The sequence below is a fragment of the Lissotriton helveticus genome, chromosome 1_1 (assembly GCF_964261635.1).
Source record: "Lissotriton helveticus chromosome 1_1, aLisHel1.1, whole genome shotgun sequence".
In the NCBI taxonomy this organism is placed as follows: Eukaryota; Metazoa; Chordata; class Amphibia; order Caudata; family Salamandridae; genus Lissotriton; species Lissotriton helveticus.
Genome location: NC_136057.1, coordinates 1315772615 through 1315790030, shown reverse-complemented (window position 1 = coordinate 1315790030; position 17416 = coordinate 1315772615).

The window sequence follows — 17416 nt, the reverse complement described above, 5'->3', positions numbered from 1 at the left end:
AAGTTTAAAGAGGCTCAAGAAAATGTTTTTGAAGCAGCACAACAGGGTTGTATCAGAACTGTTTTTGAGAAAAATGACAACTGCAAAGTGACAAATGTGTTATTGCAAAGACTGATGCCCAGGTATAAATTGCCAGTTTCTCTGAAATCAGATCATAATGTGGTCTCAAAGATAATGAGTGCAGAACAACAGATTGGACAAGAAATGGATTGTAGCTATCTGCCTGAAGTGTCACGCATAATAAAGCAACACAATGGCAGCACTGAGAGACCTTTTGCAAAAGACTGTGTTTCAGCAACACTAAAGTGGCTTGAAAATGCATATGCAAATGCACTTGTGGAAAACACTGAGGAGAACACTAGCCATTGCTGTGTAGGTCTGGTTGATGTACAGTGTGCAGTTTCTCACCAGATTGCAGCTGCTACACAAGATCTGCATAATGGATGGTACAACGGTTTTGATCTGAGAGATGTTGTGGTGAAACATCTGAATCTGATCAAAGTGAAAATAAGAGTGAAAGGCCTTGGTTGAAAAAGTGCAAAGGATTGATGGTGCTCTGTCAGAGTTTCTCAGCACCTAAGTAGTCCAATTTGCATGGAAAGTATGAGCCATACTGATGACAAGCTGATGACAATGAGTAAAGAAATGCTGAAACTGTCCTGTTGAATTCCTTTTTTATTATTTTAGTTACTTATTTTAAAGAAGACTAACTGTTCCAAGAAGCTACTTACAGATCTCTGCACTAAAACATTTGAGCTTGGCTATATATGATCTGATTACAGACCAAACTTATGTTTTGCCTTAGAAATAGAAGTAACATTCTTTATGCTCAGCTTTGCAATTAAAAAAATATATATATATATATATATATATATACTGTCACTTGTGAAATGAAATATGTGTGATTAATTATAAATCATTTTATTATGATTTGAATTATCAAGAGGGTGGATTGATGGAGCAGATTTCATCTGCAGTCATGCATTGTTTTATTTTTTGTGCTTCAGACAGGCTGCATTTAAATTGCCACGCACATTTTGGTGCAGGTTAAAAACATGGCACATGAAAAACATGAAAAGTGAGGCCTATTCACTTCAGACTGAAAATGCTTTTGCTGAATTAAATTAACATGTGTTTTTTTGCAATGTAGAGAAAAAGTGGCCTTTTTACCTTTGAAGATTTTTAATAGAATGTGTTTCTCTCTTCCCAGCACATCCATGTAAACTAAATGTATTATTCCTGTCTTAATAGACTTTGACTTGTTGCATATTTTGATAAACATTTTCAGTTAATAACACCTCTTTTTATAATGTGTGTGAATTAATAATGCACTTGGGACACATAATGGACTGATTTACATGAAATTAATATTATCTTTGTGTTTGTTTTATTTTTGGGGCCTACACAAAACATGGCTGCCTGTGAATCCATCAAGGCTTTGACTTTCAATTTAATGAGAAGGGAGCATGCGCAGACTGTGGCAGCTTTCCTCATGACAAGAACAGCGTGAACTGCACATTCTTGTCATTCTGCCAATGTACCAGTTAGTTAAAAGTATCCATCTACTGCGCTGAGAAGGAAGAAGGATGAATTAGATTGAAACATTTTTCCTAGTAAATGTTGCAAATGTTTATAAATGTATTTATTCATGTATGCTTCTTTTGTTAGGACTAGTGAAGTCAGGTTTTTAGAATGAGTCAGGGAAGTGTGACCTCATGCCTTTATGACTGACCAATCACGTAAGGTTCTCCTGAAAAATGTTACATCTTTGTGTACTCTGCCAATAATTATGGTATAAATACTGTCCTCTCTGGATGGGAGCCACCACTTCTTCTTTTTTCTCAGCTCAGCTGGCTTCTATGGGTTAGGTACGAGAAACGTCCCGGGAGATTGCTCAAGGGCGGGCTTGCGTCCGAGGAGTGTCAGGGGGAGGTTTCTTGCTTCCACGTCATATCTTGGCACTTTATGCCACATTCCTTTGAGGCCTGTGAAGGGCGGGCTGCTTTCCTCTTTAGACACAGACAGAGAGAGAGTGCAGTGGATCAGGATAGGATTAGATGCTAATATGTTTTGACTAATTAATTAGGTCTAAAAGATTTATTTGTCTTATGCATTTATTTCTCTTAATGGGAGATTTTTTGCCAACTATTCAATTATTGATTAGCTTTGCAAGACTATTTTTCTTAGAAACTCTTTAAGAATTGTGACTGAAATTTTGCGCCACATTTTCATAACTACATGTAATACTTATATGCAGACTGTAATGTGTTCTGTATTATTGATATTTTTCCTGTTTTCCAAAATTCTGTAACCTAATTGATATTTTACTAATGAATAAAGGGTCAGAGATAAATTAACTTTTTGACTAGAAAATAAAACCCTTTAAAATAATCAACAACTCTCTTTATTGGCTTACAATAATAATAGCATTTTGACTGTTCATCTTTATTTAAATTTCTCCTGATGGTAATACATGGTGTGAAGGGCCCAACACCTTTTGAGCGGTAAAATAGAGGTAGCATGAGGGTTTTGCATTGAGAAACTACCAGAAGAAATTACCGCTCTCCATCAGATTGACATAGGACATCTGATAAAAAAGCAGATAGTCAGTAAACCCTCTGGTGTGTTACCCCTTCCCCACTTAGTGGCAGAGGCCATTTTCCCGAAAGTTGAGCTGCATCCGTATCTTCCAGAGAGAACACCGATCTGGTGGTATTGGCACTGCTGGAACTTGCATGGGAACTCTAAATTCTCAAGAACTGCCATCCTGTGCATTGCTGCAATTTCACGAAATTTACATTCACAAAGCATCAAAGTGTTCTTGTTAGTCGGTGTCTTTGATAGCTCGGTATGCAAACGCGTTCCATATGTTGGAAATCTACACCAAGAAAAGGAACATGAGCAGTGCCTAAATGCTTAGTTAAATTTGAATTGAAGTTCTGGGAACTTACCTAATCATCAAAGTCAAATTTCTCTTAAAGACTGACCTACCATCTTGAGATTATATCATGTATAAACTGTTAGAACTCATATGGGGACCACAGGGCACACAGAGATTACTGAGCTGAAACTGTGGTGGTTGAGGTTGTTTGTCACTGAAATCTTGGGGTCAGTCCTACGATGGCGTTGCTAAATGGGCCATGTAGACCCCTACTGTATTTGATTCTCAGAGCATCCATGGCAAGCAGTCCAAGGTGTCTGCAGAACTCAACAAACACACTTTAGACACAATATGTGCTTTTCTTTTAGGAAAAAAGAGGTACTTTGGTCATACCAGTCTGTAATATGATACATAAACAGAAAGTAACACAACTGGGATGCACACTGTGAGGTCTACAGAGTTTACTACACTATAAAATTAAAGTTCTAGATGAATTGCAGCTGCAGGCTCGCTTTGGCTGAAGTGGAGCTGCTAGCTCAGTTCATACACTAGACTCAGCAGTTCTGCTATGCCCAGGGGCATAGCTTAGCAAGTGAGATCCAGGGAGGGGGTATTGAGAGGGGGAAGAGAGGAATCGTAAACTTCCTGACTCAGGAACAGTATGCCGAAGGGTGGAGGGCTGAGCAAGGTTTGAGATACACTGTTCCCATGAGGAACAAGTTCAAAACTGATTTGTATCAGGTGGGTCCCTGCCTATGTTCCTGAAAAAAAAACATAATAGCAAGTTAAAACCTTTTAGTCAAACAAGGACCAACAAAACCATAGGAGACCCGACTAAGGGCCCCCAGACACAACTCTCAAGCCAAGAATGAATTTATTTGGGGGTTGTCACACCCCTAACACTCCCCCCACCCCGAGCTATGCCCCGGGGTATGCCAGTTTTAGGTAATACTCAGACTCCTATCAAGTAGTTACCTTTAGCCAGTTCGCAATCAGTGTTGTCACAGGAGGTAACTGATCACTGATGCACACTCGGATTGTTCAAGTGAGGATGTGATGTCATTTTGTGCATGGGGCAATCAGTTGCCCTTGCGGTCTTTTGTCACAGTGGCTTAGCCTCCTCCCCTCCACATCTGATAATGACGTGTGCAGTGGTTCAGTGTAGGAGACACAGCTCCAGCACTTGCGGTGGGCATTGCAGATTCTCCTAGCCAGCTGGTGAAGGAAGGCCATGGTTTTATTCAGTACAAATGAAGAAAATATTATGCAATTTCTTTTGCTGCAATGTATTTAATTAGCGCATTCAAAGTACAGTACATTTCCCATAATCCTGCTCTCCCAGGCAGGTGGTAACCACAGAGAAGAAATAAACCCAGCACTATAAACAGAGGCAGTCCATTGCCAACATCCTCCTCTCTTAATGGTTGAAATCTATAGACCATGGGAGAACTGAAACAGCATAAATAGAAGCAAACACCAAGAAGAACCCATTTAACATATTTGTCTTGATATACATTCATAAGGAACACATCCTTCCTCTGACAGGAATGCCTGCCTTCAAGCAAGTTGTCTCCTGGGATATCAGACGGTCACCTAATTGGCTGAGACTGGCACTTACTCTTGCATGTCTTCAGGAATCGGCCGCAAACTACCTAAAATGGGATCAAAATGACAGTATTTAGGTCATTTTCATATACGATAAGTACAAATAAAATGAACTGCGTTCTCTTTGCGCTTTTACTATTCGAGAATTTAACATTTCGGTCTGATTTCGAAACGCATGTAGGAATACTCTTGTAATACTCATTCTGGTACTCATAAATGCTTTTGTGAACTCTCCCCATTGTGTGTTATTTTGTGTTACAATGTATTTAATTGGATAGGGCTGTTCAACTGAATCAAACAGAAATGTCTTCATAGTCAAAGTCTGATATTTTATGTTAGCATAAATCCATTGCTCGAGATCTCATTGGTAAAAGTGAGGAAAATTGTTGCATTTTTCATGGATACAGACTTCAAATCACACATCACTAACTGAGCTGCATTTTAGCGCTAATTAGATTGGGGTGCTCTTCCCCTAACCCAGCGGTACTAATTTTAACCACCAGGAGCCATAAAAAAATTAGGGAGCACCTACCAGAATTCAAACCTGTAACATATAGGCACACAGGGACATATACAGCAGATGCACAACCAGATGAGCTAAGCACACCTGGTTGGACCGCCCTCTGGCCTGGCATCCGTCACTGATTTATTTACCTTTTTCTGTTAAATTTGAAGTTAATTTCATCCTACTCATTTGGAACACTCGTCTAAAAGTCAGGCCTTGGCTTAGAATGTTTCATTTCATTATCTCTTATTAGCAGTAAGTGTGTTTATAAAGCAAATCTCCAGATTGATTGGAGGCTCCGCAGAGCCAAATGCAACTCCCTAATGAAGTCTTGTTTGCGAACACGGTGAAGAATGTTCGAGCAGATTTTAATTTCAGAACATCTCTATGTCATGGTCCGTGACTCACCTCTCAGAGGGCTGCATGGCAGCTCCTCTCTCCTGCACCCGGATGTTTGTGATTCATTAGGCAAGGAGTATCTCAGTATTAATGTATTTTTCCTTATTTTGTTCGATAAGTACATTGACCTTTTTACCATTTACTGTTGTTTTGCAAACCGTAGATCTAATTAATCAGTTATTCCTGTTAAAGAGTCTTTTCTCGTGAATCGCATCCGCGGTGAGGGCTTGGACGAGAATGTTTGGCCTTAGAGGAAAAGTCTGGCCTTTGGAGCTCCCCCATGCACCACCTGTAGGAAGCTGGCTCTCTATATAGTGCACTAACACAAAGCACACTGTGCAGAGACTCCAATGGATCCCCGATTGGTATACAGAGGCAAAAGTAGGCAATACTAATGCTCTATTTGCAGTAGTGCGGCCAAGCGGTTAGACTTATCAGAGGGTAGTGCTAAGCATCTGTTGTACTCGTAGAGGCAATACACGATACACACACTCAATATCAATAAGTTAGGGGACTCTCCGATTTCTTGTTGTAAAGATATTCCTAGAGCCGGTACCAAAATGATTCCCGCATTTCTGTACGCTGATGATCAATCAATCATAACACTTGTAAAGTGCACTACACACCCGTGAGGGTCTCAAGGCGCTGGGGGTGTTGGAGGTCCTGCTAGTGATCGAAGAGCCAGGTCTTGAGGAGTCTCCTGAAGGCCAGTAGGTCCTGGGTCTGTCATAGGTTGGTGAGGAGGGTGTTCCAGGTCTTGGCGGCGAGGTGGGAGAAGGATCTGCCGCCGGTGGTCGCTCCTCCGATGCGGGGGACTGTGGCGAGGGCGAGGCTGGCAGAGCGGAGCTGGTGGGTGGGGGTGTAGAAGTTGAGTCGAGTGTTGAGGTATGCTGGGCCAGTCTTATGGAGAGCTTTGTGTGCGTGGATGAGGAGTTTGACGGTTATCCTCTTGTTGACGGGGAGCCAGTGCAGGTCTCTCAGGTGGGGTGTGATGTGGCTGCGGTGGGGGATGTCGAGGATCAGATGTGCTGACACGTTCTGGATGCGTTGTAATCGCCTCAGGAGCTTGGCCGACGTTCCTATGTAGAGGGCGTTTCCGTAGTCCAGCCTGCTGGTGACGAGGGCCTGGGTGACTGTTCTTGTCTCGGTGGGGATCCACTTGAAGATCCTGCGGAGCATTCGGAGGGTGTTGAAGCAGTATGAGGACACGGCGTTGACCTGCTTGGTCATGGAGAGGGTGGAGTTGAGGATGACCCCCAAGCTGCGTGTGTGTTCGGTGGGTGTCGGGGCTGTTCCTAGGGTTGCAGGCCACCAGGAGTCATCCCATGCTGAGCAGTGCTTAATTTGTGCCGGTGCTTTCCGGTGTTTAGCAGTTCACTTCTTTATCAGGGCCGGGTCTAGACATACCTGAGCGCCAACTCACATAGTGGTAACTTGTGTCACACAATATCGGCACTTCAGTGCAGTCTCCGGTGAAGAGGCAGTCGATATATCACAAACTAAAATAAATCCATGCCTTCAGTCAATGTTGCGCTGGGTGGGTCACAGACTGGGCAGGATTTGATACTGTCTACCGCAGCATAAGGTTTTAGAAATTCAACTCTTCACTCCTTATCATGACGCACACACGCACGACGCACCGGCCGGCACTATTCAGTCAGTCAGTTAAGTAGAAGCAGGAAGCAGCGTGTTGTGCAGTACAGTGGCAGGCTGGAGGCCTCGGAATCAGATTAATAAAAGCAGTAAGAAATTCTGCTTTTTCTTGAGCTTCCCAGCCATTACAGTATTATGCCAGCCAGCCTAGCCAGGTGAAGTGAAATTAATTTGTACCCACGTCGCTCCTCCTGGATATAATGCCCAGTCATCCATAGCAGCTAAGCTGACGTACACAACTAGTTTTGTCGTGCCCTAGAAACGACCCTCTAACTGATCCTCACTTCCGAGCTATACTTAGGAATATTTGTTTACTGCATGCTTGTTTTGATGTTCTAAACCAAGTATTGCCGAGAAACATTACGTTATGTTAAAATAGTGTGGATAGCTAAGTTGATTAATGTGCATACTTTTTTATTACAACACATTTGTATGACGTTTTTATCTTCCGACAGTGACAACTCTTTCCTACTGTGTGCCCCTCCAAAACAGTTTGTTTCATTTTCTATGTGCTTCTCGTTAAATTGAATCAGAGTGAGACCAATTCGTGATTGGGTGGGAGGTAGGTAAATTGCTACAGAGAGTTAAATCTGTAGGAATTAATATGTTGATATCCCTCCCTACTAATCCATACATTTATATGACGCCTAACCACTACTAGCAGACTCTAGAGATTCTTGTGTTATGATGCTGTGTCCCAAGCTTTAGGATCAGCCGTTTACACATGTTCTGAATTGCCTGGTTGGTTTGCTGCTTTAAAAAACGTTTTGGTTGCAGAAGTGAGGGGTCGTGGTGCAGCCTTTGTGAATATTCAGCCAGCAGCAGGCCCCTGCGGGGCTGGTTTAAACTGTTGATAAAGAAGGTGATTTCTTTAAAGTGTGCCATGTCTGGGTGCAGAGTTCAGTGGGAAGGAACCAGTAGAGCAGAGGGAATGCGCCTGAGCGGCCTTGCAGCAGTGAGCACATCTAGTGAGGCTGCTGGTGTTGTAACTTGTGACTGACAAGCAATCACACTTGAATGCTAGGTACCGGGCAGACCCCCAGGAGGCTGGAAGGTTGGGGGTCGTTTCTGAAACAGGCAGCTGGCTTTGTTACTGGAGGCCAATTGTTTTTTGTTGCAAAATCGGCCCACAGTAACAAAATCAGAAGGCCACTGTGACCGGCTGTACTCGGCGGTCTGCACTAAGCACATGGGGCCTCATTTATGAAAAGTGACGCATCGCTGCGAGAAAACAGCGATGCGTCACTTTTCATTGCGACCTCCTTGCGACCCCAATGATGCGTCATATTTACAATATGACTCATCATTGCGCAAGGACTTACAGATACGTCAGTATTTCTGACGTATCTGTAAGCGCAAAAGTGACGCATTGCTGGAGTGTGTCACAAAAGTGACGCAACTCCAGCAATGTGTCCTTTCACATGGGGAAAGCCCCATGCGAAAGGGCTTGCGTCAGTCTTACGCCTGCTGTGAGGTAGGCGCAAGATTTTGACGCAATTTCACTGCGTCACTATTACGAGGCTTTTTGCGGGGGAACATATATACATTATACCTGACGCAGGTATAATGTAGGGCAGGGGTTTACAAAGTGACGCATCTGCTTAGATGCGTCACTTTGTAAATAGTGCGCAACAGGAGGCATGTTTTATGCCGCCGATGCGGCGTAAAAGTGACCCACGGCCTCATAAATGAGGCCGATGATACTGCCAGCCTCCCTTTCTCCTTCCTGGCCAGCACCAGCAGCAAACACGTTGTAAAGCGCAGGCTCATCGAGCACACGCTTCACACGTGCTGACCTCGCACTGCTTTTTTTCCCTTTTTAAAATAAACATCACCCCATCCTATTGGGCGTCATTCAATTGGGTAGCGTGGAAGCGCTACAAATCTAACTGCTCTAGTGTGGTTGGTTTGCCTTATCCCCATGGCCTCTGCCCTCACCATCACCATGGCACGCATGTGCATATTATATAATGCTTATGCTCGCACATATATTATAATATGCAAATGCGTATCTGGAGTCCCCAGTAGTTCCTCTCTGCAATATGCAGGAGCCCCCTCCCTTCTGATGTGTAATCCCTTACTGGCTACCCCTTGCCATGCACACGTGCACAGGGCTCCCTGGGTGCTTCTGTTCTGAAGCAGAGTCACCTCAAGTTTTGGAGCAAGACCGTGTGGCACTTTCTCCAGTGTCGTCGGGCCAGGAGGGTGGAGGGCGGCACAGGTGAGTATAACCTGCTAAGTTTGCATTGTCTGAACTTAGTGTGTGCCATTTCTATGCTTTCTGGCCTGGGCCGTAGGTACTGGAAATAGGGGTGTGGATGCTGCTGCAGCAACTCCAAAATAATCGGGGTAGAGTTCAAATAGAGGAATGGACAATGTAATACCTTTACGTTGTTTTCTTTTCATCTTGTCACATTTGCTGTGCGTTCAAAGACAGCTCAGACGGCACGCTATGTCATCTGACAAAGTGCTGTTTATTCGTTTTAAATGGATTGTGGTGTTTACTTTTATTTTTGTGACTGTAAAATTAGTGGCTTTTGTAAAACAAACTATTTGTAAAGGAACTGCATAAATATTTCAAAAGTATATCAGCATTTCGAGAGGTGAAGCACATTATTTAGTAATTCTGAAGTGTGATGAAAACAATGATTTTAATAGGAACAACATTAATCAAGACACCTTACTTGGTGATGTGCAAATTGTAAATATCTTCTAAAGCAAAATTTCCATTCATATTGTTTGAATAGAACATTGTTTTATCAGTAAAACTGCATGTCAGTGGGAATTTTTGGCAATTTGAATGGAAAATGTGATGTCCGTAATTGACAGAGCGCTGCCCCCGCATGTTTTAATAATATTTTTGCAACAGTAGTTGCCAAAAGGTCCCACCGCTTACATACTACACCCTCACCACCTCCGCAGGAATTTGCAAGGCTCATTTGCTATGCTTGTTCTTTGTGTGATGCTTGGATTTTCACAATCCTACCACTTCAGTGATGTCATTGTCATTTTAGCCAATTTGTTCCAAAATTGTACTTTAAATGCATTTTTGTTTTCATCATTTTCAAAAGTGGTCATGGGTTAGAGGAACCTCCTATCAAAACCTTATTTGAGGAAGGCTCCCTTGCTGAAATTCAGATTTCAGCAGTGGCAGTTGAGGATGTGGGTGGGGCCACTAGAGTAAGAGGGTGGGGCCAGTGGAGCAAGTGGGTGGAGCTGGGGAAAGTGGGAGTGGCCTCTTACAAACATTAGAGCACCTGGACTTCATATTTTACAAATTAAGCACTGAGGCTGAGGGGGTGGAGCCGAGGATGAGGACCTCTGTCTTGTCCGAGTTCAGCTTCAGTCGGCTGTTCCTCATCCATTCGATGACGGCCTTCATTCCTTCGTGGAGGTTGGTCTTGGTGGTGTGAGGGTCTTTGGTGAGGGATATGATCAGCTGGGTGTCATCGGCGTAGGAGATGATGTTGAAGTTGTGCTGTCGGGCGACGTGGGCGAGGGGTGCCATGTAGATGTTGAACAGCGTCTGGCTGAGTGTTATGGCTCCAGGTTCTCCTTGGAATCAGGCCGAAGTTTAATAGGGTCCACCTCTCGACAGCCCCAAGTCCAGATGGAATAAATCCTCTCGGACTAGTGGGATGGTCAAGCGAGGGAAGGAAAGGGTAGGAACAGCAGGGAGGGAGATCTAGGAATAAACAGAGAGACAAACAAGTATTATTGAGGGGTACAACTCTCACTATCTATCAGGCAGTAATTATAATGACCACTTTATAGCTATATCGGTATATATAAATACCTGTAAAGGAAAATAAGGTCGACTGTAAAGGAGGGTGAGATCGGAGGGGGAAGTCACAAGGTATCAGCACAAATCTAATGCATGGAAAGAGTGAGTTTGTTATTATAAATAACATCAGGAAGCATTCTCATTCAGTGGTTCTCAGGTCCATACTGTCTATATGCATACCTGTAAAAGACTCAGGCTCATCCCTTATTAGACGATACCAGCATAGCCCAGGATCCCCCCAACAGATATCCCCTAGAGATAAAAAATAAAGATAACACTGCACTGATTGGCTGAGAGATCCAATGATGAGTACTTCAATTAATAGAACTTAAATGTGCTGTAAATCTCACACTATTGCTTCATAAGGTGAGGTAATGTTTCACCCAATACAAACAGGGTCGGATAACCAGGAGTCAAGCTTGCAGTTACAATTGGTAGAAGAATAAAGGTACTCCAATTTTTATGCCAGGAAACAAAACAAAGGTCTTTCTCCCACAAGAGACCGCCTTGGACTGCGCGTCTCGCCAATGGGAAAGAGGAATGAAAATAGCAGGCAGCCTTTATCTTCTCCCCGCAAGAGACCGCAGTGGAATGCGCATCTCACCAATGGGTAGAAGAAATGAATTAGCAGGCAGCCTTTCTCTTCTTCCCTCAAGAGACCGCCTTGGACTGCGCGTCTCGCCAACGGGAAAGAGAAACGAATTAGTAGACAGTCTTTATCTTCTTCACGCAAGAGACCACCTTGGAATGCACGTCTCGCCAACGGGGAAAAGAAGGCTGGAAATACTCTCGTAAAGATTCGAGCTACAAATGGAGGTGATACCGAGGAAATGCAAAGGGAGGTGCAACCACACCCTTACCGTCAAACAAAATCTGCAACACAGCATTGGCAGGAATAAACGTTGTCCTCGTCCGGGCGCCATCTTGCCTTATACAATTCCATTAGAGGAGTGTTGGCGTAAGTCGGTCCCAGGGCAACGTGCGCACGGCATGACGGGAATTGTAGTTTTCCGTCCCCGTGACACTCTGTGAGGCATGCCGCGTTACTTCCCCAGATGCGCCCTGACACTGAGGGAAGAACCCTGGGGTACGCCGCAGATGATTTCAGTGGCCGTGGAGCAGAAGGGGGGAGGCGAACGCTCTGAGTTCTGCAGGAGAGGAAGGATGTTGTCCAGTCCAGGGCCTTCACTTGGATCCCGGCGTTGTGTAGGCGTGTGCATAGTTTGTGGTGGCAGACCGTGTCGAAGGCGGCTGACAGGTCCAGGAGGATGAGGGCTGCTGTTTCTCCGTTGTCAAGCAGGGTCCTGATGTCATCCGTGGTGGCGATGAGGGCGGTCTCGGTGCTGTGGTTGCTGCGGAACCCAGACTGGGATGGGTCCAGGATGTAGTTCTCCTCGAGAAAGCGGGTCAGTTGTTTGTTGATGATTTTCTCTGTGACCTTCGCCGGAAACGAGAGCAGGGAGATGGGTCGGACGTTCTTGAGGTCCTTGGGTTTCTTGAGTAAGGCGTTGATCTCGGCATGCTTCCAGCTTTCTGGGAAGGTTGCTGTCTCAAAGGAGGTGTTGATTACTTTCTGAAGATGGGGTGCGATGGCTGTGCGGGCTTTATTGAAGATGTGGAGGGGGCATGGGCCCAGTGGTGATCCGGAGTGGATGGTGTTCATGGTCTCGCTGGTTTCCTCATCATTGACGCTGGTTCAGGAGAGCAATTACAAAAAGGGGGTGGTGATGGACAGAGTATCTGAGTTAATCAGAACACTCCTACCCAGTCAACAGATCAGGGCTTGATCCATCACCGTTTTTTAGCTCACTGCACCATCCCAGTTCAGAACCTGGCTATATGCAAATTAGTCTGTCCCTGGCCCAGTGCATCATGGGAACAGGACAGACCAAACTACCAAGCCAATTCTTCACTGGAAAGGAAACAAGCTTCCGGGGACCGGTTTCTGGCATTACAGCTGTCTTCGGCCCGGCTTGCTTGAATCCTGATGGTGCAATGAGCAAGGGACTCATGTCTGAGCATACCCTTCCACACTCATGGTGGCCAAAATAATTACAAAAAGGGGGTGGTGATGGACAGAGTATCTGAGTTAATCAGAACACTCCTACCCAGTCAACAGATCAGGGCTTGATCCATCACCGTTTTTTAGCTCACTGCACCATCCCAGTTCAGAACCTGGCTATATGCAAATTAGTCTGTCCCTGGCCCAGTGCATCATGGGAACAGGGCAGACCAAACTACCAAGCCAATTCTTCACTGGAAAGGAAACAAGCTTCCGGGGACCGGTTTCTGGCATTAAGCCAGGTTCTGAGCTGGGATGGTGCAGTGAGCTAAAAAACGGTGATGGATCAAGCCCTGATCTTTGGACTGGGTAAGAGTGGTCTGCTTAATTCAGACACTCTGTTCATCACCACCCCCTTTTCTGAATCGGTTCAGGAGAGCAGGCGGTTGGTGCAGGTGGTGGTCATTGGCGCGGTGGTTGTCGGGGCGATCGTGGCATTGAAGCAGTCGTGGATGTCGGCGATCTTGCGATAGAAGAAGGTGGCCAGTGAATCGCACAGGTCTTGCGAAGGCAGTATATCGTTGGTGTTGGAGCTGGGGTTGGACAGTTCCTTCACAATGTTGAAGAGCTCTTTGCTGTTGTGTTCATTGTTATCTAGGCGGTTTTTGAAGGAGGCCCTCTTGGTGGATCTGATGAGTTGATGGTGTCTGTGGGTGGCGTCCTTGTGAGCTGCGTAGCTGTCCAGTGTTCGTTCGCGGAGCCAGTTCTTCTCCAGTTTTCGGTAGGTTCGTTTGGAGGCCTGGAGGTCTTCGGTGAACCAGGTGGCTTTCTTGCTGGTTTGGTTGTTGGAGGGTGTCTTGAGCGGGGCGATGGTGTTGGCGCAGTCGTTGATCCACTGTCTAAAGTTGCGGGCGACGGTGTCGGGGTTGGCGAGGTCAGCAGGTGGGCTCTGGGCGAGGGTGTTGGTTAGCTGGTGTTCTGTGACCTTGCTCCAGCAGCATCGGGGCATTTGTCGGGTGTGGTGGTGCGTGTTGGGCTTCCTGAAGGTGAAGTGGATGTAGTGGTGGTCAGTCCAGTGGGGTTCGGTGGTGTGGTCGAAGGAGACGTGGGGACTTGCGGTGAAGATGGGGTCCAGCGTGTGGCTGGCGGCGTGGGATGGTGTTGTCACGAGCTGTCTAAGTCCGAGGTTGTCGATCAGGGTGGTGGAGTTGGTGTCGTTGTTGTTCTCTAGGTGGAAGTTCAGGTCCCCGAGGAGGATGTAGTCTGTGGAGGCGAGGACGTGTATGCTGATGAAGTCGGCGATGGAGTCGCTGAATTGTGGTCGGGGTCCGGGAGGTCTGTAGACAAGGGTTCCTCTGAGGGTTGTGTTGGGGTTGGTGTGGATCTGGAAGTACATGTGTTCGGCGGTGCTGAGGGTGTCGTCGGTGTTGGTCGAGACTCTAGGGGTGTTTCTGTGGTCTATGGCGATTCCTCCTCCAATGGCATTGGTACGGTCCCTGCAGGTGATCTTGTATTCTTCCGGGATGGCTATCGCGATGTCGGGGACTGAGGTGGGGTTCAGCCAGGTCTCCGTCAGGAAGGCAACATCTGGGGAGGTAGAGTCGAGAAGGTCCCAGAGTTAAACTGAGTGTTTGCGGGTGGAGCAGGTTTTGAGGAGGATGCATCTGAGGTAGTTGGGTTCTATTGTTGGACGTTTGGTGGGCCGGATGCTGGTGAAGCTGCAGTTCCGGCAGGAGAAGGGTCCTTGGGTGCGCTTCGGGGAGGCCCGGAAGCAGGTGTGTTTTCGTCCGGGGTTGAGTGCATGGAGGGTGTTGGCATCGTACCAGAGTCGGGCGTCGTGGCGTTTGCGGGGGCCAGGGGTACTAGCGTTGGGAGTGGGCCAGGCGCGGACGGGCACAGATGGGCTTGTCTTAGGCATGCCATCGGCTCTCCCGCTGTGCACGACCGCCATAAATGGGGAGGTGGGAGGGAGGTGCAGCTGGGAGGCGGGAGCAGGGTGGCCAATGGGGGACGAGGGGGTGGAGCCACAGGGGACGCAGCAGAGGGAACCAGGGATGAGAGGGGGCGGTGAAGGAGAGCAGAGGTCAGGGGGACAGCGGGGGAGCAATACTGATTCCTTAAATGCAATGTAGGTAGCACTTAAAACAATGCACCTCAGCCTTAAGGAATGGCTATTTACCACCAACTCCAAGTTGGTGGTAAATAACTATTTCCTTTCAAAAAGCACTTTTCTGCTTTGTGAAATGTGCCATGTGGCACACATCCATGCCCTTAGGGCATGCATGTGTGCCACATGTGCACACATGCACTTTTCAGGGGTGCAACAGGGTGTCCTTTGGACACCCTGGCACCCTTGAAATACCTCCCGGTATACCGATTCGGTAATACCGAATCGGTAATACAGAATGTCTTCACATTCATTCCTAAGGGCCTCCAAGCCCATAGGAATGAATGGGTAGGTATTCGTTATTACCGAATCTCAATTACCGATTCGGTAATAACGAATATTAAGAATTTGGTATTTATTACCAAATTCTTACCTACATCTGAAATACAGATTCCTAAATACCGAATCGGTAAAATTCGGTATTTAGGAATCAGTATTTCCCAGTTACCTACATCTAGCCCTTTGACAGAGTCATTAAATCTTATTTTTTTCACATCAACAAAACATGGACAATCAACACCAGTCAGAATATGTGAAATCAAAAAGTGGAAATAGACTTCTAAGATTTGGTGGGTATGTTTATTGTAAGGAGAGGCTTAATGAGCCCAGGAGTCATTGGAGGTATGCAGACGATTTCACAGCCTGCTGCTAAGGCAGAGAGGTTACTCTTGGAGATATTGTTGAACAGACTACAGAACACAGACATTCTGCCTCTGCAATTGTGTTAAAAGTGAGAGAACATATGCAAGATATAAAGACACATGGTGCATCCTCCAATGAACCCTGCAGTTCAGTATTAAGAGAGGTAGTACAGAACATACCTATGCATGTTGCAAGTAGTATGCCCAAAATTCAAAATTTAGGAAGAATGGTACAACGATAAAAACAAGTCAGTAATCCACAATTTAGAATCCCCAAAAACCTAATCCAATATTAACATTCGCACAGAACTAACAGAATCCTTTAACCATTTTGTTCTCTGTGATAACAAACACCCTCAAAATGTATCATAATCTTTACAACCTTATATAACACCATAACCCTTGAAAATAGTGAAATTTGGACAATCAATGGCAATTTTAAGTCAACCCCCCATCCATTTAGCTAAATATTTCACTATATATATCAACATATATAACACTACTGTACCACTAAATTATAGATTACTTCCAGAGAATCAATCCTCAAAGTATTCAGATTTTGTATTAATAATAAAATCTAAAACTATAAACAAAAGTACTAGGAACATAATAATTGAATTTGAATGACAAATGGTTACTATCATTATTAAACTTTATTCAAAAACACAATTTCAAAGTCGTATTTTTAATTTTCATTAGGCATATTGGAAATGTTTTAAAAAAATATATTTAGCTGAGGATTACAAGTTGAGTAGTAAACTACAGTTTGAGCTAAGGAAACTTACCGCTTGCTCTCTGTTGTACCCCCTGAATGTGAAGATGACTTCTATACATCAATTGTACTATTGAATAATTATGCTCAAAATTAAGGGAAATTGGCACCACTCGAAGAGACATGGATTGGCCTTCTAAACAGGCCAGGTCGCAGGAGGAAACCATGTTTTATGAATGAGTGTTAAAATTGCTGCGCAACGTATTTAGAGAACGGTATAACAACTAACAATGCCATAGTGGGCTGGCATAACCCCCTAAAGGGAAAAGTCACCTCAGAACAAAGTTTTCAGGAAACGAGGCAGGCACAATCATTTAAAGGTAGTCTAAATCTTCGTATTTTTAAAAGAAGTAAAGAAATGTTAGAGAGATTGGCTTAAATCCAACAGTTTTCAATGTTGGGAGCTACAGACTTCTTGACAATATTGCATAAATCTTACATTACTAACCACATTGAGATAGTAAAAGCATTACTCTCCTGTTTTCAATAATCTTCATAAAATAATTGACTTTTTTCAGAAATTATTTTTCGAATTTTGTAATTTATTTTGCGAGAACTCTTGGTGATTACTTAACCTTCCACCCACCAAGAGACACAGGTAACAATAATTCATTAATGTTTACCAAAATCCATAACCTACAAAAATGTATATTCTTAAAAATATAAAGTGATTTCTATTTTCTTTTTTAAAAAGAGCAAAACTAAAACCACAACCTAATCTTCTTTCTTCCATTACTTCTCTGTATTGCAATTTTTTCTATATTTTTCTATATCAACACTATATGAAAAGATTTTCTTTAAAAAATGTACTCCTTTAAAATAGGATTTATGCAACCCACTGATTATATCTTCTTTCTTCTTAGTCAAAGTTTTCTTCTTGAAAATTGAACATCTGATAATAAAAAAAAATAAACAAATTAAGAAATTTAATTTGAAAACTTTATTTTCAAATTAAAATAAAAAAAGACAACTGGCCGAAAGTGCACATACAAACACGACCTGTATGG